This window comes from Carcharodon carcharias, chromosome 3, assembly GCF_017639515.1.
Source record: "Carcharodon carcharias isolate sCarCar2 chromosome 3, sCarCar2.pri, whole genome shotgun sequence".
Lineage (NCBI taxonomy): Eukaryota > Metazoa > Chordata > Chondrichthyes > Lamniformes > Lamnidae > Carcharodon > Carcharodon carcharias.
In genome coordinates, this window is record NC_054469.1 from 183303244 (window position 1) to 183327455 (window position 24212).

Consider the following 24212-nt stretch of genomic DNA (forward strand, 5'->3'; position numbering starts at 1 on the left):
CCTCTGCAGGTAGCCTTTGTCCATGGGGAGCCAACCCTTGTCTTGTCTCTCATCTTGTCAGGGATCTGTGACTTACTGAGAATGTTAGGAGTCATGGACACTCCCAGGGAATCATGCTTAGACCTCCATCACCGTCCAGCGTCAGGAACCTAATTTCAATGCATTTGCATCTTGTCAGCTTGCCTGCCCGCTGGAATCATTCCCCCATGCTGGATCATTCGGGCATGTCAGCATGATTGCACGCCAACATGCTTCACAAAAGGCATACACCTGGCAAGCTGAACTTCAAGGGCAACTCAGAGGTGAGTGCACATTAGTTGCGCAGCGCTCGCGAGGGGCGCCTGTTTGATTTCAAGGAAGGAACACCATGCATTCTTTTTCCGTGGAGTCTGCCATGTCCTTGCTGGACGTTGATGGGTCATTAATGGAACTTTCATATCCACTTCTTTCACAGTTTCAGCTGAATATTTAGAAACATAAAAACATAGAAAACAGGAGCAGAGTAGGTTATTCGGCCCTTTGAGCCTACTCCACCGTTCAATATGATCACCATACTCATTGCTCTCTCCCCATACCCCTTGACACCTTTAGAGCCTAGAAATCCATCTATTTCCTTCTTAAATATATTCAGTGACTTGGCCTCCACAGTTTTCTGTGGGAGAGAATTCCACAGGTTCACCACACTCTGAGTGAAGAAGTTTACCTTCAACTCAATCCTAAATGGCCTACCTCTTATCCTGAGACTGTGACCCCTTGTTCTAGACAGCCCAGCCAGAAAAAACATCATCCCTGCATCCAGTCTGTCCACCCCTGTCAGAATTTTTATACATTTCAATGAGATCCCCTCTCATTCTTCTAAACTCCAGTGAATACAGGCCTAGTCAACCCAATCTCTCTTCATACATCAATCCTGTTATCTCAGGATGTGTTTGCTCTTTTATTTTCAAATCATTTTGCAAGCCTATGAATCTTTTCATTCCGTTCAGCAACTACTCCGGTGAGTTCAGTTGTTGTTGTTTCAGAATGATCTGTGAAATCCTTAAATACACTTAATAACTTTGCCTGGGCAGAGTCTTTCTTCCATGGTCACTGACTGCTCTTTAGATTCTTCCAATTAGCTCATTAAATCGTCAATCTGTTTCTTAAAAGTTTCCTATTCTGCTTTTAAAGTCTGGATTTGCTCTTCCATACTACACATTTCATTTCTAATTTTCTTGGCGTCTGTGTAGTGGCCACAGAATGCAGCAGAGAGAAGGTACAACAAGGCTTATGCTGCAACTCACACTTTGGTGGAGCAAACCGTTGGGATATTAAATATGAGGTTCCGGTGCCTGGACTGGTCTGGTGGAGCCACACACTCTCGGTTCTTGATTTTCATTTCAGCTATGTCATTTTTCAATAACTCACTGTTTTCAGTACATTTAATTCCCTAAGTGTCAGCATCGAATTTACATTGTCCAATTTTATTTCTGTCTTTTCTTTCTCTGTAGTTTTGTCATTGTCTTTCATTTTGGTTTTATTGTTGACCAGGTCAGTCTCTGGTGAAGTCATAACTTGTTTCAATAGCACACTTACAGAACTGAAATAAGTTTAAGTAGTGTCTTTTACCTTTTCATCACTTTGTTCTAAGCCTCTTCTTAATTCTGCATGATCCTCAACTTGAAGATTAAAACATTTGTCAAAGGCTTTTAATACTTCCTTGAAGCTGGTTGAGGTCTTATCAATGCACTGCATTAGGGTTACTTTATGGGGAGGCAGTGGCATAGTGGTATTATCAGTGGACTAGTAATCCAGAGACCCAGGGTAACACTCTTGGGGCCTGAGTTTGAACCCCACCAAGGCAGATGGCAGAAGTTGAATTCAATGAATACCAGGAATTAAAAGTCTAATGATGACCATAAAACCACTGTCATTAAAAATCCATCTGGTTCACTAATGCCCTTTAGGGAAGGAAATCTGCTGTCTTTACCTGGTCTGGCCTCTATGTGGCTCCAGACCCACAGCAATATGGTTGACACTTAAAAATGCCCTCTGAACAAGCAATTAGGGATGGCTAATAAATGCTGGCCTAGCCAGTGACACCCATGTCCCATGAACAAGTTTTTAAAAATCAGCAAATGAGTGTAAAAACGTATTAATCTTCAGCTATGACTTCTTCAGATTTTGTGCTTTTGATGCACTCCGATAATTTTTTAAAATTCCTCCTCCAAGGCTTCCAATCTTGGGTCTGGTTCAGTGCTTGCCTTAACCAAAATGAATCTGGTGGTCCTAATTTTCTGTGGCTGTTTTTTTGTAGTTACTTCTTTAAATAAAATTGCCCCTTTAAGGCAATCTATGCACTAATCATTTTTTCACTTCAGGATGGCTCTGCAGCTGTCAGTTTTCTCTCTGTGATTTTCCTGTGCTTTTCCGGTTTCAGCAGGATCCCTGTGCGACCATGGACTGTTTTTTGAGCTTTTAAATCATTGCAGCAGTTTCTTCCTCTTTTTGTTTGAACTCTGCAGGTTTCTTTCTATTCTGACGTTCTTTTTCATCAACTTGTCTCTTTTTTTAACTTCAGTCTGGCCACCTTGTGTTATGGTGCCAGCTGCCATTTCAGCTTTCCTCCAGCAGCCCTATGGTTATGCTGAGCCCTGAGACTACCGCCTATTTTTAAATTGTAAGTACAACTTTATCTTTGTATTTGTTCACCCTTCTTGTGACTTGGTCAGGCCTATGGACTCTGCCTCTCTCAGGTGCTTCTCAGTGGATTATTCTTTACAGTGGATTTTCTTCTGTCAACCCTTTACCTTTTTTCTTGTTTTGAAATTTGCGCAGCCTTTTTTTATGATCAGGCCTGGTTCTTTGACTCCACCTTTTCTGACCAAGTCTGGCAATGGACCTCCATGCACTCTGGTAGAATCCTTCAGCCTCTGTTGGATCCCATGAATCCTCGTCGTCAGTTTGTTGTAAGTGGCAGCCGAGTTGGTACTATAGATAGAGTTGATCAACAGAAGCCTTTTTGGTGGAAACTTTATGGCCAGCCTCTTCCAGTCAGCGAGCAGGGGCGGGACCCACACACCGATGTATAAAACAACACGGGGTGACATCGGGCATGCATCCTGAGGTCACCCCGCTTCATTTAGATTATCAGTTCAGCGGGCGCGCATCCAAGTCGGATGCATGCCCGCCGATCTGTCAATGGCATAGTAAGGCCATTAAAAAACCAATTGAACTCATTAATGGACCTGCCCGTCCAATCTTAAGGTTGAACGGGTAGGCCAGGAGCCCGGGTGGGCTTGTGAAAAAACATGAAACCTCATCCACGGGCGGGATGAGGTTTCATGAGTGATTTTAAAAATGCAGAATATTTTACAATAAAAGCTATGGACATGTCCCAACTCATGTGACAGTGTCACGTGAGGGGACATGGCAGGGAAATTTTTTTAACCTTTATTCAAAGCTTTAAATCGGAGCCAAGCTCCCTGAGGCAGCTCTTTCGCGCACTCTTGGCTGAGGGATTCCCCCCCCACCCCCCCACCCCCCCCGCCAACACAGGGATTCCTGGTACATGTCACCATGGGCTAGCCTTAATTGGCACACCAACATAAAATGGCAGCGTGCCCCTAACTGGGGGCACCGATCAGAAGCCCGCCCGCTCACGCCTGCTCCCGCACATCCCCCCCAACGGGGGGGAAAATGTTGCCCTATGTTTATTTACAAAGGTACTCAGCAGCAACTACATGTAAGCTTTCACTTCAAACCTTATCTATACACTACTGTCTATTAACAATAGAGGTAGCCCGCGCTACTCTCCTATTTGGTACTAAAGATCATGTGATCTTCCTTAACAATCATTGTTCTTAAAGGCATATTACACACTAAATAAATCCATAATTACCACATCACCAACACCAATTCTTTTCCCTGGTCATAATGTACTAATAGGTTGGACGAGTGCAACAATTTTTTCATTTTTATGAAAGCCTCTTTCTGGGGCGCCTCCCAAGGCTAACATTGGTTCTTTTTGAGTAGAGAATGCAGGGGGGCCAGCACTGTAGACAAATTTGGTAAGGACCGCCCATAATAGTTGATCATTCCTGGGAATGATTTGAGCTCTGAGGCATTCTTTGGCGCAGGTGCCTCTCTTATGGCTGTCACTTCCTCCTCAACCGGGTGAAGGTCCTGTGAATCCATCCGGTGACCCAAATAGATTACCTCCTCACTTGGAATGTGCACTTTTTTTTAAATGCACTCCAGCCTGCAAGAAATGTTTTAACCCTTCTTCTAAGTTTGCCAAATGCTCTTTTTCAGTGAATCCTGTCACCAATACATTGTCTAAATAGACTACAACCTGCGGCTGTCCCTGCAGTAAGCTTTCTTTTGTTCTCTGAAAGATGACACAAGCAGAGGAGACACCAAAAGGCAATCGTGTATTTCGGTACAATCCTTTGTGGGTATTAATTGTGACAAATTCCCGGAAGGTATTATCCAACTCTAGTTGTTGATAAGCATGATTCATGTCAAGCTTTGTATATGTTGTCCCTCCTGCCAGCTTGGGATACAGGTCTTCGATTTTTGGAATGGGGTGCCTGTCTAGCTCAGATATTTTATTAACCGTCAGTTTGTAGTCCCCACAAATTCAACGCTTTGGTCGGGTTTAAGGGCGGGGACAATGGGTGCTGTCCATTCCGAGAACTGCACAGGTTGCAAACCGCCCAGTTTCTAGTCTGATCAGTTCGGTGTCGACTTTTCCTCGCAGTGCGTATGGTACCAGTCTCACCTTCATGAATCGAGGGGTTGCTTCCAGATCCACGTGAATTTTTGTCTGCAGCCCCTGGATTTTCCCAAGTTTATTCTTAAAGACTGTTATACTTTCGAGGTAGCTGCGGTAACCCATTTGCTCTCAGCGGGAAAATTTCAGCATAATTCTAACTTAATCTCCTTTAGCCAATTTCGCCCCAGGAGGCTTGGTCCTTCACCTGTTACCACCATCAAGGGTAGCTTTGCCAATTGGCTTCCATGATGGACAGCTACTCTGCTTATGCCTTTGACTTGAATGTCTTCACCCAGTGGTTTGGCAGTGGTTTCTTCTAAATTTTTTCTCCATAATTCAAATATCTGAAGGTATGTTCCCCAATTATTGTAATTGTGTCCACTTCCATTCTAACAGGTCTGCCATTTACTTTCACTGTTACAAATTTTGGTTTTGTCTTTCCAACCTTCAAATTAACGAGTAAATATCTGAATTTGTGGTTTCAGGCTCTTCTGCGTTGTAGATCTCGTTGGGTTTTTTTCTTTTCTTTAAAAGCCTGCTTAAATTGTTCCATGCACGGTCTCATTATATGTCCATTTCTATGACAATAATAACTTTCAATTTTTAAAAAACGTCAATCATTATAAGACTGCTTGTTTCCACCTCTATTGAAATTATTCTTTGTTTTTGCTGCTAAGTCATTTTTTCTAATTTTCCGGCTAGCGCAGAGTCTTGCATTTTTGCACCCTTTTTGTCTGGGTTTTCCCACTCAATGTGGAGGACGGTCCCATTTTGCACTCCCTATATGGCTTTTGAATCTCTTACTGTGCTTTCCATCACCAGTGTAATCACTAGAGCCTTCTTAAAATCCAAACTTGCTTCAGACAATAATCTCTTCTGAATCATGTCCTCATTCACACCACACATTAAACGATCTATGAGCATATCACTTAGAGATGTACCAAACTCACAATGTTCCATTAACTGTTTCAAACTTGCCACATAACAAGCAACTATCTCCCCTGGAACTCTATTTCTCCAGTTAAACTTGAACCTTTGCATCATTACCGAGGGCTTTGGTTGGTAATGACCCCTCATGAGGTCCACCAATTCTTCAAAATTTTTCAAATCTGGGGCATTGGATGCCATCAAACTTCAAATCAAACTGTAGGCTTTATTCCCACAAGTAGTTAAGAGGATCGTTCGCCTATTCTCTTCCTCAGTAATCTCATTCACTTAGAAAAAGATTGCAAGGCATTTAATGTAATGAGACAAATCGTCCATGGCTAGATTGAAAGGATCAATTCTGCCGAATTGCCGCATTCTGAGAAAGAATTACTTCTTCGATTTGAACAGAACTACTACTTACAATTTCTGGGCAAAATGCAGTGCCTATTTCTTTTCAACTTGATTTCTTCTGTTTAATCTTGTTTTATCCTCGTCACCAGTTTGTTGGATCCCATGGATCTTCATCGCCAGTTTGTTGTAAATCATAGCCAAGTTGGTACTATAGATAGAGTTGATTAGCAGATGCTTCTTAAGGGGAAACTTTATGTTTACTTACAAGGCACTCATCAGCAACTACATGTGTGCTTTCACTTCAAACCCTCTCTCAACACTACTGACTACTAACTATAGAGGTAGCCCGTGCTACTCTCCTATTGGGTACTAAAGATCATGTGGTCTTCCTTAACAATCATTATTCTTAAAGGTATATTAAACACGAAAGAAAACCATAATTACCACAGCCTCCATGTCTGTAGTGAAGCTTTCTATTTAAGAAATGTCCAACTATGCCTTCAATTTTCCTTCTTAGGCAATCTCCAACAGTGTCTTCAATGTAGGCGCAATTCTCTCAGGTCACGCTTCTGTTTCTTCAGTATTTCATACCTTGAGATTCTGGGGTCTTTCTCTAGCTGCTTTGAGGTTCTGGGTTCTGCCGTTTGGCTGCCACCATGGTGTTAAGGTTTGTTTGGTCTCTCACTAAGAGGTCTTGAGACTTCTATGTTTAAACATAAACCATTTATTGTTAACCCATAACTATGTACATATTTCAGGTACTGCCATGCATGGATGCTGCCTCCATGATGGCTCCTTCCAGACTCTACTCCCAAAGTCCACTATCATGTAACTCTATACATCATACTGTGGGCAGTACTATTCTCCAGTCCACATTAACCCTTGCTCTGCTGAGCATCTTTATATTACAATGGCATGCTGCTGCCATATACAGCATGTGTCCCTCATGGTCATGGTGTGCTGCACCCTCCATAACCTTGCTATCCAAAGAGGGGTGCCCTTGAGGATGGGAGCATGGCAGATAGTGGCTAGTCATCTGAGAATGAGGGCAAGGATCAGGTGAGGGATCACGGCAACGTTCAGGTGGAAGGCCCTGGATGTGGTCACATGGATGGCTGTGAAACCATGGATGTCTTGATAAGGCAGAGGTTTCAACAGTTTCAAAAGTCCTGGACTCAGAGATGCATGCATGGCATGTATCCAAACCTTTTTCCATGTGGAATTTGAAACTCATGTCACCCTCCTGTCAACACAGTTATCCTGTCCAAATGTTGACACTCAAAGCATCCTGCCCTGATCAAACTATTCAAGTTATTGTCTATTTCCCAAAAGAAGTTCCACAGCCACAACATATTATAGAAACCTCTGCATGAGGGACAATGATGTCAGGGTTTATTGACAAACTTATTATGGCACTTAACATTCACAAGCATAAGTAATACACCACATGCTGGTTACTGTGGAGTGTTTTTGATGTGCTTATCAGTGTTCCAGTGCAGTGGTACCCCCTTGCTTGCAGCTGCACTGTAGAGAGGCCGCTGATCTGCTACCTCCTTTGCCCTGGATGACTTTGGCAGACATCCTCATGTGCCTGAGGCCTTGAGGGGCCTGCCAGGTTAGAAGACTCCTGCTGAATGGCAGGAGGATCTTCTGTCACCATGACACTGCACAAGGACTGTGTCAATGGCAGATGGAAGGAGGAGATGCTGCCCCCATCAGAAGTGCCCTAAGAGGTGCTTCCAGATGATGGTCCTCCCTGACATCCTGTGAGGTCCCAGGAGGTGGGTCTGTGCCCATGTTCGCAGTCCCCCTGTCAACCTGGCCCTGAGCCACTGAGCTCAAAGCCAGAGCAATGGTGTGCAGATCAGAGCGCATACCCACAACTATGTCTGCAATACACTTGGATTGTCCCTCCAGGACAGTCACCAAGCTGTCCATGGAGGAAGCTTGACACTCCAAAGAATGGATGATCACAGTTGCCTGGCCTGGATGGACACCTCCACAGCCTAGGCCAGAGTACACTACCCCTCTGGTATATCCACCAGATCTCTATGGACCTCATGTTGGACATCCAGCATCTGCCGTCTCATGGATGACGCCAGAGGCCCATCATCCGACTTGGAATCAGTCATTGGATCACCCCAGACACTCCTCCAATTGCCCAAGACCTGCTCCACCACTAGCTACACATGTGACTTTGAAGTGCCGGTATTTGCACTGGTGCTTGGGACAAAGAAAAGATGTGACACTGCATCCTCCGAGGCTTCTTCCTGATCCTCAGAGGGGAATGATGGCCTGGCATCTAGATGATGCTCAACAGAAGAGGCTTCACCTGTGACAGAGAAACAGAGGTAAGGGGTTAGTGGTCATCAGAACTCTTTTCACAGCTGTGCAAAATCACAAAGCTTAGCAACATCAGTCATGCACAACATGAGAGATGAGACTATGCAGACACTATACATACTTGTAGCAACATCTAAAGCTTCCGAATATGAAGCTTCCTTGGGTTTTTGTGTCAGACCGAGATGTTTGACTTTCGTTGCATTGTGCAAGACTTCCATTCACCTCCCCTTTGCCATATCCCCCTTTTCTATCAGTTTCTGCCATTTGCAGAATGGCAGGAATGGCAGCGCACCAGATCCATGACTTCTTCCAATCTCACCTCTGCCAATGGACATGGATGACTCAGACTCAGGCAGGGTCAGAGCCACCTCCTCAAATGGAGTCAATACAACGAGGTTTGGCACACCCCCTCCAGCCTGGCCTCACTCACGGGCATTGTGGGCACACTTCTTCTGAAAATAGGTGTCAAATTGTAATTACTATCACTGTTAGTTCATTTGATGGCATGCTACCGCCGATGCATTATTAACAGAATGCTTGAAAGCTAGATGCTGTGAATTTTCCTCATCTGCTTCCAAACCCTACCCTGCAACTGGACTAAAGTGATAAGTGCACATTGACATCAGCACTAACATCAGTGCATCATGCTGCCTTGGAGCTCCAGCCAATCTCACATGCCTCCTGCATTTGCAACGCTACCCTGTAGCATACCGGCACAAGATTACACATACTGAGGACTTACTCACCCTGGCCGCCCTCTCAAGGTCATTGAGCCTCTTTTTGGCATTGGGACCACATGAGCATCGCCAGCCCAATGTGACTGACCTCAGCAGCTGCCTCCTCCTAGACAGCATGTGTTTTGGATGGCTTTCCCCTCTCCCTGCTGGATGGCATGAGTTGATTCCATTGGTTAGAAACGGCACGGAGGGCTCACAGGGAATCATCATTAAATCAAAGGGCTGGTTTGGCCCTTCTCCCCTCCCATTCCCCTCCCTCCAATGGCTCTGACATCTCTGGAGGGAAACATGTAACAACTAGACAACTGCTCTATGCTGAGATTTGGAAAACTTGTTAAAGTTCAAAAACTGTGGACACATCAGATATCACACAAATGCACACTTACCTTAAAGGCCTGCAAATTTCTCCCATTCCAAAAGGCTGAAGAACTCTGCTGAATGCAGACATTTGCTGGATCCCGTGACACTGCCCCGTGCCAGGGGGCCTTTAAATTACTGGCTGTGATGTCATTCTGGGTCATGGCCACCAACACTCTGCCCTCCAACATTGATTGGGCAGGATGCTCACTGCCTGTAGACCTCAAGCCCGCACTCCGCTCAAAACTGGGTCAATTTGCACCTTATGGAGTGTGTTGCTGGGTGCGGGCCCCGCTGCCCATGCTAGAATATATTATTCAGCCCATTGTCTTTCATCTATGCCTCAGTGTAGGCTTACTTTCAAAAAACGGAGTGCATGTAAAGGTCAAGTTAATAATGGGAAAATATAGTGTAAAGAATGTTAAAACTGTTTCAATACTTCTAGTCTGTGCATTTAACAGAGTTTGTAAGAGTACTAGCAAAATGGGTTTACAGAGTTCATCCCACAAACCCACTTTCATATTTGAGGAAATGGCTTAAATTCTGGGAGTCAGGACAATTTTGACACACAGCCTATTTAAGCTTTAAAGTGCAACTTATTAAGGACTATTGCCCCCACCCGAACTAGCTGTGTATTCTTGGCCCCTACAACTGCACCTTTTGACCTCCATTCCCATTCCCATCACTGTTGACCCTTGAACCCTTTAGGATTTCATAAATATTTTCTCACAATAACATTTTTAAAGAGATACATGTTTTCCAAACTGAAAGGAAATTTGTGCAGATGTTGCTAATTTAATTTAAACTACTCATCCAAACATAAAAGTCGTTTCGTTAACATATGGCAGGACCCATTTTGGCCTCTGTAACATGGGAGCCAAGGTCAAGAAAGGGTCATTCAGCCCAATGAGCTAATCTTTTCACTGATCCAGTCTAGCATCGAACTCCACTATTAATTCCATCAACACTACTTAACCTGGTAGATTATGTAAAACAAACACCTCCATGTAAGCAAAGATTTTTTTCCCGAAAATGTAGATTTTGTTTTCAGTAACTTAGTCTAATGGTCTTTTGTTCCCTACATCTCCTCCATTTAATACTCTCCTATGCCTCAATGAAATCCCTTAACCTACTTATTTCTGACTTGTAGAGCTGAAACTTCTCTAACGTTTCCGCTTAACGCATCCCTTTTACCCTTAGCACAGTATTGTTGTTGTTCCTTTCAGGAACTGCAGTAATGAGAATTCAGTTGTTATTCAACCACATCACAGGTTCCTGTTCTCAGTATTCACAGCATCTTGATGGAAATGACAGTGTAAGAAAAGGTCCAATTTTAATCTTATTACACCAAGCAAAATGCATTCAGGCTATTAATGTTTCATACTTGGGAAGGTTGTTTTCTGTTGCTGCAATGGAAAATGTATTCTAATTGTCAAAATTGGCAACTGCTGACAACAGTGTAAAATAACTCTGGCCTATTTCACAGTAAATTGATATCAGTAATTAACTCTCTGTACATGTATCCTAATGAGGAATTTTTGTACAATTCGTTATTTCATAAGCTGGTTTCAGAAAATTAGAGGCAAAATGCGGCTGTCTTTTCTTTCCTAATACTATAAAAATATGACCACTGTTGCTCTGAATGGACAAGTCCCTTCTTCACCCATGGCCTCAGTGCTGCAGTAGATTTATTGGATAACTTAGTGTGATGGTTATGGTCCAGCAATAACAAAACAGAGACCATGGGCTAAATTTTATGGGGCCTGCAGGAGCAGGCTGGGACTTGTGGAAAAGTGGGACTGAGGGTGAGGGCACGGTGGAGTGCCCATTGCCTCCCTAACACCATGGTATTCTGCCAGCAGTGGGGAAGGTGGAGACTGCCCTCTGACCCAGAGGCCAATTGTGCCACTTAAGTGGTCTCCTGCCTGCACTGCTGGCAACCCTTCCATTCCGCCTAGCTGAGGTCTGCCTGACTGATCCCGGCAACCAAGTTATGAGGGCGGTGTCAATGCTGCTTCTTCTTTTGGGACGGTCCAAGAAGTGGCCACTGCTCCTAGTGACACTGTTTGGACTAAAGATCTGTCAGCCCTCCGATTGACCGGCAGCTCTCGGAGGCGGGATCTCATCCCTTAAAGGGGCGGGAACCCCAACGGCAGCTCATTAGCTCCCTGCTTGCCACAGAATCCAGTTGAGCCTTGCTGGGGCAGGGTAGCCCAACGCTTTCCAGTCTGTCATTAGGGCCATCACCACCCCAACAAAATCCAGCCCCATGAGTTAAAATCTCACCATACAAAGTTGTGAAATTGAATTAAATCATTCTGGTTGTTCGTGGGTTGGTACTAGTAAAAATGGTGATGATAGATGCTGGATTGCTGTAAAAACCCAAACTATTTATTAAAGTGTTTCAGGGGAGGTAGCCTGCCATTCCAACCAGCCATAGCCTTGTTTTCTGTACCTCAGAGATATGTAAAAATGACACCAGTTTCTCAGTGTGTAACAAGAGCTTTATTTACAATGCTTTTAAAACTTCTGCTCTCATGCTTCCTGCTTCATTTTTGCTCCTGTTTCTCTCCATACTGATACCTTGGCCTGACTAATAGCACACAGAACAGAAAAGAGTCAACAGACACACATAAACAAACACTGAACAATTGAATACATTTCTTCCCCTTGTAAAACTAAAAGACCTTTTTTATTTTAAATTAAACCATCCTAAATAACAAATGTGTGTACATCGAGTCATTTCTTAGAGTCCAGTTTGTCCACTTTCTCTAAGTAGAGAAATAGTCATTGAGATAAGAAGGTGATGGCACTGAGATCTACGAACTTGAGGTAAAAACAAAAAACTGCGGATGCTGGAAATCCAAAACAAAAGCAGAATTACCTGGAAAAACTCAGCAGGTCTGGCAGCATCAGCGGAGAAGAAAATAGTTGACGTTTCGAGTCCTCGTGACCCTTCGACAGAACTTGACAGAACTTCTGTCGAAGGGTCGTGAGGACTCGAAACGTCAACCCCTTTCTTCTCCGCCGATGCTGCCAGACCTGCTGAGTTTTTCCAGGTAATTCTGTTTCTGTTACGAACTTGAGGTTGTGGATCTGTATAATCAGTTTGATGAGGCGGATGCTCATCAAAAAAGGAACTGTTTCCTCATAATCACTGTACTTGAAATATTCTGGTCTGTTTGCTATCAAGCACCTCGTATTCCACTTTGTGTTGCCATCCAACAGATAACAAGCAAACACTTGATATGCTTTGGTCCTGATAGAAATGATGCAAGTTTGTGGTCATGGTTTAGCTGTTGATGTGAGCCCAATCTCCAATTTCAAATCATGGTCTCCTTGCACGGGTTCACTTGTTGCAGTACACTTTTGCTTTATCTTGTTGCTGTGCAATTCCTTCTGCTTTTGCTCTGATATTCTCGTAGGATAGCAGTGATGGCTTAAGAATGGTCAGTAGCATGGAAAAGTTACAACCTATCATGAAGGTTAGCCGATATCTTTCTAGTCAAATTGCGTGGGATGGATCAATATGCGTGAAGTAGAATATGAATGTTAAATTGTTCAAAGCCACCATTCGATTGTAGATTATGTTGCGATTTCAGATGGTAGTGAATTCCATAGCCTGCTAGGAACTCCATGAACTGACTGCAAACAAACTGCAGTCCATTGTCTGTAGTGATAGTCTTCGGCAAACCCCATTTTGTAAACAATTTGTCTAAAATGCCAATGACCGAAGTGGTGGTTATGGATTTGTTGCAGCGATTTCAACCATTTGCTTTATAGATCATGAACAACAAGCAAAAAATGTTGATTGCTAAGGCTGCTTTCACGTCTCCATAATTATTTACTTGGAGCTGTTGCCATGGTTTTTCTGGCCATGGGTCATTTGTAGAGATGCAGAACACGGTTTAACAGATTTTTCACTGAGTGTCTATGCTATGCAGTTTTTAATGATCACTTCTATGCCGCAATCTATTGGTGGCCACCAGACTGCTTCATGGGATTGTCATTTCATCTTAACAACACCTGGGTGTCCTTCATGGGAAAGATGCATGCACAGTGCTATAGCACTTTTGCAATAACCATAATGTGTGTCTGTTGAATGGTCTCTGTTCTGTGTGCTATTAGTCAAGCAAAGGTATGGTTACAGAGAGATACAGAATCTAAACTGAAATGTACGATAAATGCGTCATCAAACAATGCAAGCTTACTTGTGCTCCATAGTGCGGGACCAGTTCTTCTTCTATTTTGCATGGCCACTCGGTTTTTAGGTATTGGCTTACTTTCATGCTGTCTCACCAATTCTGCCTGCAACTGCTCTCATGTAACAAGATTCATGGATGCATGTGAAATCACTGTGATCAAGTAGTCATGAATGTTGCAAGCCACTTTGCTATTGCTGACGGTCTCTGCTACAGTAGTACGGCTAAGCATGTCAGCTACTCAGATGCATGATATGCAAACTTGAAGTTGTACTGATGAAGACAATCTGACCATCTGCAGATGCGTAGAGGTTGATGACCAAATCCTGACATGGCTAACAATATAGTCAGTGCTTGGTGATCAGTGCAGACAGTGAACTTTCTACCACAGAGATACATGTACCAATGTCATAAGCATAGATGCAGGCTAGCGCTTCTCGATTTCCAGTAGAACATTTGTGTTCAGTTTTCAACAATGGGTGTGATGCATGAGCAATTGGTCATTCACTTTTATCAATGTACTTTGAGAGTACAGCTCCAATTGCATTTCCTGACACATATGTTGTGACACAAGTTTCTGCATGTGGGTTGAAATGGATGAGGACTGGTGGAGATGCTATATTCACCTTTAATGCATCAAATGCTGTTTGCTGCGGAATTGTCCATTCCTATTGTGCCCCTTTGTTCAATAGCTTCCGAAGAGGCTCAACAATCTCTGCATACTTAGGAACAATCTTGTGATAGTATGAAGGAACCATGCCAACTCTTTCATGTTTCGGGGTTGGGTGCGCAGGAATGGCTTTAACGTTATCATGTGTAGGCTTTACTCCAGCTGCTGTCACTCTGTGCCTAAGAAAGTCAGTCTCGGATACTGCAAATGTGCATTTGTCCTTCTTGAGCACCAAATTATGTTGTTCAAATTGACTGCGCACTGCTGATAACTGCTGGTCATGTTTTGCTTTGTCCCTTCCATGGCCAAAGGCATCATCAAGTAAATTGAGTGCCCCCTTAATGCCTGACATGATTGAAGAAACGGTCTTCTGGAATGAGCTAGGTGCTGAAGATAGTCCACAGGGCATTCTGTGCTACAGAAACATACCTTTGTGAGTAACACAAGTAGTAAGATATCAGCTTTGCTCCATTAGTGGTATCTGAAGATAGCTCCATTGCATGTCAAGCTTCGTGAGGGCTGTGAAGTCATGAAATGATGCCAATGTTCTTGAATCACAGCAAGGGATACTTATGTGGAATGGTAGCTTAGTTGACCACATTAAGGCTGATGCATAGTCTAAGTTTGCCATTTTTGCATTATGGAATGACTAGGTTAGATATCCACGGCTGCATGGGATTTTCAGTTGGCAATCCAGGCCACCCATGTCGGCCTCAAACACATCCAGAAAAATGTGGTGGGCTCAGGGAGGGACACCTCCCCGACCTATAACACCTGCTGGGCCACAGCTGCACCTCTGGCCATCCCCAGGAATGGTTGTCCTGCAAGGTCATGGCCAGGCAGCAATGCCCTCCATGTTGAGGCACCCTTTCTCTCTCTCTCCATTAAAAATGTGCAGCTCCCACCTCGGTCAATGGGACTGCTGATGTGCCAGTATGATGGGCTTTCCATTGGCCCTCTAGTCTCATGAGCTAATAAGGATGATGAGCCTACTCCCTGCCATTAATTGGCTTGGCCCTTTAAAAATTCTGCTGGGCATTTCTGGAACAACTTGTCCAGAATCTGCTGCCCTCTTTAGTGATGTGTTTGGGGGCAGGGAGAGCATTTAATCAGGCAGGAGGGTGGTGGGTGAGTACCCTGCCACCTTTCAGCCTCCATCCCAATTAAGTCCGAGACGGGAAGGCTCATGGTCAGCCTTCCCACCCCACCACAAATTGAGGCGCTTAAGTAGACAATTAATGACAGCCTAAGGGTCTCATCCCACCTCCGCTGATATTAACCCAGCTGTGGGCAGGTCTTTGCCATGTGGCATGCACGACAAGTAAACCTTGTCGTCTCCTGGGGAGCCGGGGTGGGGAGGCCCTCGTTTAAAGGCACTTAGCGCCTGATTGAGGGACCCAGCATTGGGAATGGGAGGGCTGCTGAAAACAATCCCCCTTGCCTTGCTACCGACACCACCTGCACCGCCTATCCCATGACTCCCACCCTGCGAAACCCCTTTTGCCATTACTTATCTGTGGCCTGGGTCACTCCACCATCCTGGGTCTCTGGTGGATATCCTTCTGGGAGCAGCCACCACCTCTCCCCAGTGACGCTGCTGAGCAAAAGAACTGCCAATCCTTGGGGTCCTGATCTTGGGGAAAGGCCTGCCAATGGCCTCTCAACTGCCTGATTGGCTTGTGATTTGGTGGGTCTTCCCCAAAGGAGGCAACACGGGTTTCTTGCTGACTCTCCAGCCAGAAGGTGCAGAACCACCCCCCCTCCCCATCACCTCCACAAAATTCTGCCCATTATGTGGGGTCAAGAACCAAGAACTGAACCAGTGGCCGGGTTTCCAATCCAGAATTGAAAATCCAGCCAAGGTTTTTAAAATTTAAATCTCAAGTCTGAACCCGCAAACACCAAATATGTTGTGAAGGTCAAATTCTGAACCCCCCACCCAACATAGCAAAGGGGTAAGTTACAATCTAAAGATGTAACAGATGAGGCTTCTTCAGTGCATTAAAATATAGGGAAAGCAAATTGAGCCTTGCCTTTTTATCCAATATGACACTTACAGGCTTATAGGAACCATTCTACACATACAGCTTATTAATGTTGTGGGAAGTGTTGCTGAAATACCTATTAAAAGTATACAAAAGTGTTTCCTAACTCAACATATTAATGAAGTAACTAGAGATAATCATGTACTAGATCCAATGTTTAGTAATGAGCCTGACCTCCTATCAGGCCCCCATGTAGGGGAACATCTTGGCAACAGTGATCACAACATTATACAGTTTCAATTGGCTGAAAGAACTAAAGGTGCTGAGAATCTGCAGCCTGCATCAGGTTTCAGAATGCAATCTTTACTAAAAGGGAAGATAATTTGGGATAGGCAAATTAGCTAACTCTGTTGGGTGATGATGAGACTGATGTAGAATACAAATTGAAAGTTTTTAAGAACAAAATCAAAAATTGTGGTAGACACCAAATACATATCCAAAGTCAAAAGCAGGGAGTGAGATAGAGATAGTCAATGTGACTGGCTGGTTATGTACAAGGACAAATAAGATGTAAAATAAATGTTTCTATAAATTAAAGGCATCTAATACTCAGCCAAACAGTATTGAGTATAAGGGACAGCTGAAGTAAACAAAGGCTGCTATTCAATCAGCTAATAGATTAATGAAAAGAGGATCATAGATAGTTGTACATGTAATAGAATAAGCTTTTGCAGTTAGTGAACAGTCAGAAAACTGTGAAGGACTGTACTGGACCACTGAAAGATGTTCAAGGACAGGTTACAAAGGACTTACTGGATATGGAGGAAATATTAAATGAGTACTTTGCATCAGTCTTCACTTTTGAAGATGATGCTTTACTATTAGAATCAAAGGATAATTATTAAATTAGATGAACGGATTGTTTCAGACAGATAGAGCAACTGAGCTAGATGATATCCACCAAAGCATCCTCAGGGAGAAGGGACATGTGCTACGTGAGCCCCTAGCCTCTATCTTTAATAGCTCATTGCAGTCTTGGATGTTTCCTGCAGATGGAAGGAGGCTAATTTTGTCCCTATCTTTAAAAAGAGATGACATACATCAGGAATAGAAAAATACTTGAGGGAATCATTAAGGATGCAAGATATGATTACTTCGATAGAGAAATATTAGAGGCACACGTTTCATAAAAAGGTCATGTCTTAAAAATCTAATTGTATATTTTGAAGAAGTTACAAAGATGTTGGATGAGGGAAGATCAGTAGACATTGATGTAACAAGGATGCAAATGCATTGCAGGCGGTTCAGAGGAGGTTTACTAGATTGATACCTGGAATGATTGAGTTGTCTTATGGGGAAAGGTCAGACAGACTGGGCTTTTCCCACTGGAGTTGAGAAGAGTGAGGGGTGACTTGATTGAAGTACATAACATCCTGAATGGTCTTGACAAAGTGGACGCGCAATGGATGTTTCTTCTTGTAGGTGAGTCCAGAACTAGGGGGCACTGTTTTAAAAATAGGGGTTGCCCTTTTAGGACAGAGATAAAAATTTTTCACTCAGAGGATTGTATGCCTTTGGAACTCTCTGCTTCAAAAAGCGGTGGTGGCAGGGTCATTGAATATTTTTAAGGTAGAGGTAGATAGGTTCTTGTTAGGCAAGGGAATCAAAGAGTATTGGAGGTAGATGAGAATGTGGAATTTGAAACACAAACAGATCAGCCGTGATCTCATTGAATGGTGGAGCAGGCTCGAAGAGCCAAATGACTAACTTCTGCTCCTATTTTGTACGTTCGTTTTGTTTACATAGACTTCATTGGGTACCACACTAAAGCCTTCCCTAAAAGATTAAAGCCTCTGATATTAGTGGTAATGTATTGAGCTGCATTCAGGACTGATTGTCAGGATGTAGGCAAAATTGTATATAGATTTAGCTCTGTTTGAAGACCAGTCACCAGTGGTGTCCTACAGAGATAGGCGTTGAGACTGTTGCTCTTCACTACTTTTATTAGTGATTTGGATGCAGTAAACTTGCAGATAATACAAAGATCAGTGCAAGTGTTAGGAATGTAGATGATGCTCAACTGCTTCTGGTGAATCTTATTGTGTTGGGAGATTGGGTTCAACTAACTGCTTTCATCCCTCAGTGCTTTAGACATCTGGGGATTGGAGTAGCACTGTTAGGTTGCCTACCATAGCTGAATCGTGGTGCGTGGTGACAGTGAGAGGTGGGTGTTGTCATGACAGCAGATCACGGCCCCAAATTACTTCCAGACATATTGAATTTTTTTTAAGGAAGACATGTGTTTTTTAAAAAGACCTACAAGCAAAAGCTGGCTGAGAATGTAAAGTAACCACTTGCTGGAAAATTCTTATTTTACCAACTAGCCCAGAGGGAACAGAATGTTGCACCTAAAAAGGTGTCAAGGCCCACTTCAGACAGAGACACTTCAAAGGAAGATTTGCAATGCAAAAGGCTAAACTTTAATCTCCTGTGGTTGTGGACATAATGAATACTGATTCATTCGTATCTAAACATTCGTTTAGATAATATCACCAACTTTAACTTTAACACCTATGTGTTCTATTGTACTATTGTCGTTGACATCTTTTGATGATCTGCTTCTATCACTGCTTGTTTGTCCCTACAACCACACCAACCCCCTCCACCCCTCTGTCTCTCTATCTCTCCGCCCCCCACACACACACCTTAAACCAGCTTATATTTCAGCTCTTTCCTGGACTCGAACTCAAGTTCTGTCGAAGGGTCATGAGGACTCGAAACGTCAACTCTTTTCTTCTCCGCCGATGCTGCCAGACCTGCTGAGTTTTTCCAGGTAATTCTGTTTTTGTTACTGATTACCATATCAGCAGAAACCATCTCCTGTTGAGTTATATCCCAGAATGTGGACAGCTGCAAATCTGGTCTGTCTGTGCTCATTCTAATGTTCTAGTTCTGGTGTGCTAGTATGTGCTGCGAAGGTCACAGCTGAAGAACATCAACCAGGCATTCCTGCAGCTTGCAGGTAAAAAAAGTCTTTGGCCGGGCTTTTCTGTGCCCCCCAGCATCGAGCATGTTCAATGGCTTGAGCAGACAATATGGTGCAATTGGTTTCACGACGGCGTGAAACCAGTTCGCAATTGTCCACTCATGATGGGCTGCATTTTCTGCCATTGGACATTGGGAACCTCATTGTAATACATCTGCATATAATTATTAGGCCAGCCCGTTAGAATTGACCCCCACTGGATCGTCCATCCACATCCGCAGGAAAGAACACAGGCATCTTTCACAATAGCACATAAAAGGCATGCACTTGGCGGGCTGCACTTTGAGGGGAACTCGGAGGTGAGTGCACAGCAATGATGTGCAGCGCTCACCAGGGTCGCCTGTTAGACTTCAAGCTTGAGGAGTGTTGGGGGTGGGAGTGTCAAGGGCAGCCTTGCCACTGAGGCAACTTGTGGGGGAGGTGGGCCAAGTGCAGCCCTGCCATTGAAGCAACTTGTGGGGGCAGGGACAAGGGCAGCCCTGCCATTGAGGTAACTTGTGGGGGGGAACAGGGCAAGGGCAGCCCTGCCATTGAATATAGCACACAAACATTCAGGTTTGGGGGTAGGGTGGGTGAGGGAAGCGGACACGCATTAGGGAAACCTGCATAAAGTGACTATTCCTCTGCAGGTGAGACAGTTCAGGTGCAGCCACATTGATATGATTGGAGTTGGGCTACTGGCTTATCTGCCCACTCAAGCAAAGCAGAGGGTTCAAATTGCCACCAAGTGCTCCAGAGTTTTTCACTCCCCTGGCACAGACTGCAAAGTCATGAGCATTTTAATAGATTGCAGAACAGTTGGACAACTGGACATGTATGATCTCCTTGCTAAAACTGGCCATGGAGCAGTCACTGTCGGAGGAGATCAAAGCCCCTTGCAATGCCATTATCCCGGTTTGGATCAGTCTCCCCCATGGTTCAAACTAACAGTGCAACTTTGCAGCGTGGGTTAGGAGAATGTCTGTGCCTAAGCTGAGACAGCAGCTTGCAGTCCAAAGGGGAAAGCTGCTGCCGATCTGTCGGGTGGACTGGGGTGGAGGGTGGGGTTTCAGCAGCCATGCAGCGCACCAATCTCTGGCCATCCAAGTGGTGGCCAGCACTCTCCGGGAAGCGTTAAGTGGCCTTCACAGTTAACCAGGACAAGTTCTTAGTACACCCATGCTAACCAAGGGTCTCTGTCTTTCATCCTGAAGGAGGAGTGCACCAAGGTCATGGAACCTGGTGAGCTAGTTGTATACCTGATGGCCTACAGAGCGCAAACACGATGGAGGAGAGAGGGACTGAGGCTCCTGGTTGTGCAGATGCAGGAACAGCAACCTCAGGATGAAGGGGCTGTTGGGGCTCCCGCACAATTCACCGAAGAGCCACAGTGATCCGTCGCTGGTCAGCACCTAGCGACACCCAGCATCTATAGGCACCGCCTTTCATTCCTGCAGGTGACTGAGAACCAGTGCCACTGAAGACTGCGCATAGCTGGGGAACTGATCGGTCACACCTGCCAGCTACTGCAGGATTTAGTGCCATGGGAACATGTAGGGTATCCAGTGGCCATGAAAGTGACCGTGGGGCTCAATTTTTATGCCAGTGGCTCCTTTCAAGGTTCCACAGGTACCTCTCTGGGATTTCGAAAACCTCCACCCGCAAAGGCATCCATGAGGTCACGGATGCCATCTTTGCAAGGGCACACAACTTTGTGCATTTCACCCAGTACCAGGTCAGCCAGGATTCAAGAGTAATTGAATTTGCCCAGATCTTTGGCATCCCATAGGTGCAGGGTGCAATCGATTGCACTCACATGGCGCTCAGACCTCCATCGCAACACTACACCAACTGCAAGGGGTTCTACTTGCTGAATATGCAGCTGATATGCAACAACCAGAAACACAACCTGCAGATGGACATACGGTTTTCCAGAGAGTGTGCACGAGTCCTACATCCTCAGTCGGTCACAGATCCCTGAAGTCTTCCAGGGTCCTCAGAAGTTGCAGGGATGGCTCCTTAAGGACAAGGGCTACCTGCAGAGGCCATGGCTAATGACACTGGTGCGGCGGCCTCAGACTGCAGCAGAACGACGGTATAATGAGGCTCATGCTGCAGCTTGCAACTTGGTGGAGCAAACCATCGGGATGCTGAAAATGAGGTCCCAGTCCTGGACTGGTCTGGTGGAGCCTGCAATATAGTCCACAAAGGGTGTCACGCATCATCGTTGTCTGCTGTGCCCTTTACAACCTGGCGCTGCAACAGAGAAACGAGCTGGCTAAGGAGGAGATGGAGGAGTTGGAGGTCTCCTCCAATGAGGAGGATGCCAACGGGGATGAGGGTGAGGAGGTCCTCGAAGGCGACAATGACAGGGATGAGGACCTCGCACTAGCCAGATGAGGCAGGAGTGCATGGGAGGCCCTCATAGCTGCTAGATTTGTGCAGGAAGTTGTTGATATGCAGTGAGTTGACCCCATAGATCCTCACATTGCATCTGTGAACATTTGACTCCAGTCTGTCCTATGGCAGCACGAATACCCTCTGTGATAATACTCCTGTCATGGAGACACAGTGGAGGCCCTAATAATTCTTCAATTGCAGGAGGACAATGACGACATGCAATCAGGACACTCCATAGATCTTCACATAGCCTCTGAGAATGTCTGACTCCTATCTGGCCGAGGGCAGCTCGCTTACACTCTGTAATCAGGTTCATATCATAGACATAAAGCCATGAAAGTTTAGTAGCATCTGACACCTTCTCCACCTTCAGCACCCGAGCCCTTCAGGAACACAGTGTCAGTGGTCACAGATGCTGAAGAGATGGGGGCCAGCCCCACCTTAAAGGTGCTGACAGCACATAGAAAGAATGACAGAGCTCTGTGGTGCCTGCCAGTACATTCTGGCAGCAATGACAAGCACTGTTGAAGTGCAGGCATCAGCAATGTGTCCAGGGAGTGTGAGGTCGGACCATCACTTTTGTCTGAAGGCTGCACAGAGCAAAGGAAACAGGCCCTGATCTGAGACACCTGCCTTTATCTTGTGTAGAAAGGTTTCACATCTGAGTGACAAGAACACTGCTCATTAGAAAACGGAGCCATAGGCAGGGAGACATTCTTGGGAGTTTATTGACAATAGTGAACAATATGTACAAGTGATTAACAATCATGACCAGGCTGTGCAACTAGAGAATCAGAATCTGCCCCAAGATAAGGTCCAGTATAGTAACCAGTAGATCCGCTGCTACCATGGCCATTAGGTAGCGTGTTTTGCATTTGGAGAGACCACACTTTCCTGGGGACAAGATGACAATAGTCACTAGGTTAACTGTGAGGAAGGAAAATAAATAATTCTCACCAATTGCTTTCACCTGTGGCTCATTGCTGGTGCTGCAGTCTGGGAGTAGGGAGAACTGGCTGCTCCTGCTATTGTGAATTTCAGCTTTTGCTTCTGCCTTTCTGCTATTGCTGCTACCTGAAGAATTGTTAGTGGCCTGCAAGCTGAGGCCTGAAGGCCCATTGAAGACCTGGGCTGCCTATTGTGGTGCTGCTGCTGCCTACTCCTAACACCTGTGGGAGGGGAGGCCCGCAGCTCAAGGCCTTGAGGCTTTCAAGACTACATAGAAGTCTTGAAGGGTAAGGAGCGGACCAGGAGGGAGAAAAAAACTTTCCATCGTCAGCATCCAGAGGTACGTGCATAGAGACTTAAGTAGGGGGAGGTGGGGGGAGTTTGTATTGAACTGTGTTGTGATGGGGGAAGGAGAAGTGGAGGAAGAACAACCAAAGGGTGTGGGTGTTGGACTGCAATTTACACTCTTGTCTTCAGGTATCCACCCACCCCTCCTCTTCCCGTTTTCAGAGTCCAGGCTAACTGGGGCTGCCTGGTGAACCAGCTTCTGTTTGCCAGGCCGAGCCTGGTGCCTGGTGAAGACATCGCCTCCCCAATCGGAAGAGCAACCAGACCCCTTGTCAAGCACCACCCCCCCACCCCTCCCCACCTCTGGCATGCATCCACCCTGTGCCATCTTGACCTCCTCCTAAGCCCTCCTCTTTCTCTCTGCCTTTCTTCTATCTCTTTTGAACACATGGTGGGGGAGATCATTTCAGTCCCTTTATCTCCCCCTGCTTTCCCTGTTGCTAACATCCTATTCTCAGGGTGGATGTAACTTGAGTGCCCCATGGCAGCATCATTGTCACCAGTGGTGGGGCCATCCAAAGCCACCTACACAGGGGCAGTGGCCTCCTCAGCTCCTGCTGCTGCTCCTGCGACCCCGTTATTCTTTCGTTTATTGACGAAACAACTTGGGGAGAAAAGCTACACTCACCCCAACATGACCAGCAAGACATGTGTTAAGGCAATGGCTGGGGTCGTCAGCCCCTCAGCCATGGTTGCCACCTAGAAAAGGTATGGCAAAGCCTGAGGACCGAGCAGGCAATCCACCTGGCCCTTGAAAAGGGGCTCACTGTGGGTGGGACATTTCTGGCGGTGGACCCCTTGCAGGCCACCGCCCTGAGGATCATCATTTCTAATATCCCATTCTTTGTCCCCTGTGAGCTCCACCTTGCCGCAGCTGGCATCGCCACTCCCTCCCCTGCCCCCCACAACCACCACCCCATCTCCTTCCCTGCAAGAGGAGGTGCCGCCAGCAGTCACGGTCATCTTGGCTGCTGGTGAGACAGGGGGAAAGATAGAGAGATAGAGGAGGGGTGGGGTGGATACCCAATGACAAGAGTGTAAATTGCAGTCCAACACCCACAGCCTTTGGTTGTTTTTCCTCCACTTCTCCTTCCCCTATCACAACACAGTTGAATACAAATCCCACAATACTTAAGTCTCTATCATCTGGCCCTGGCAATGTG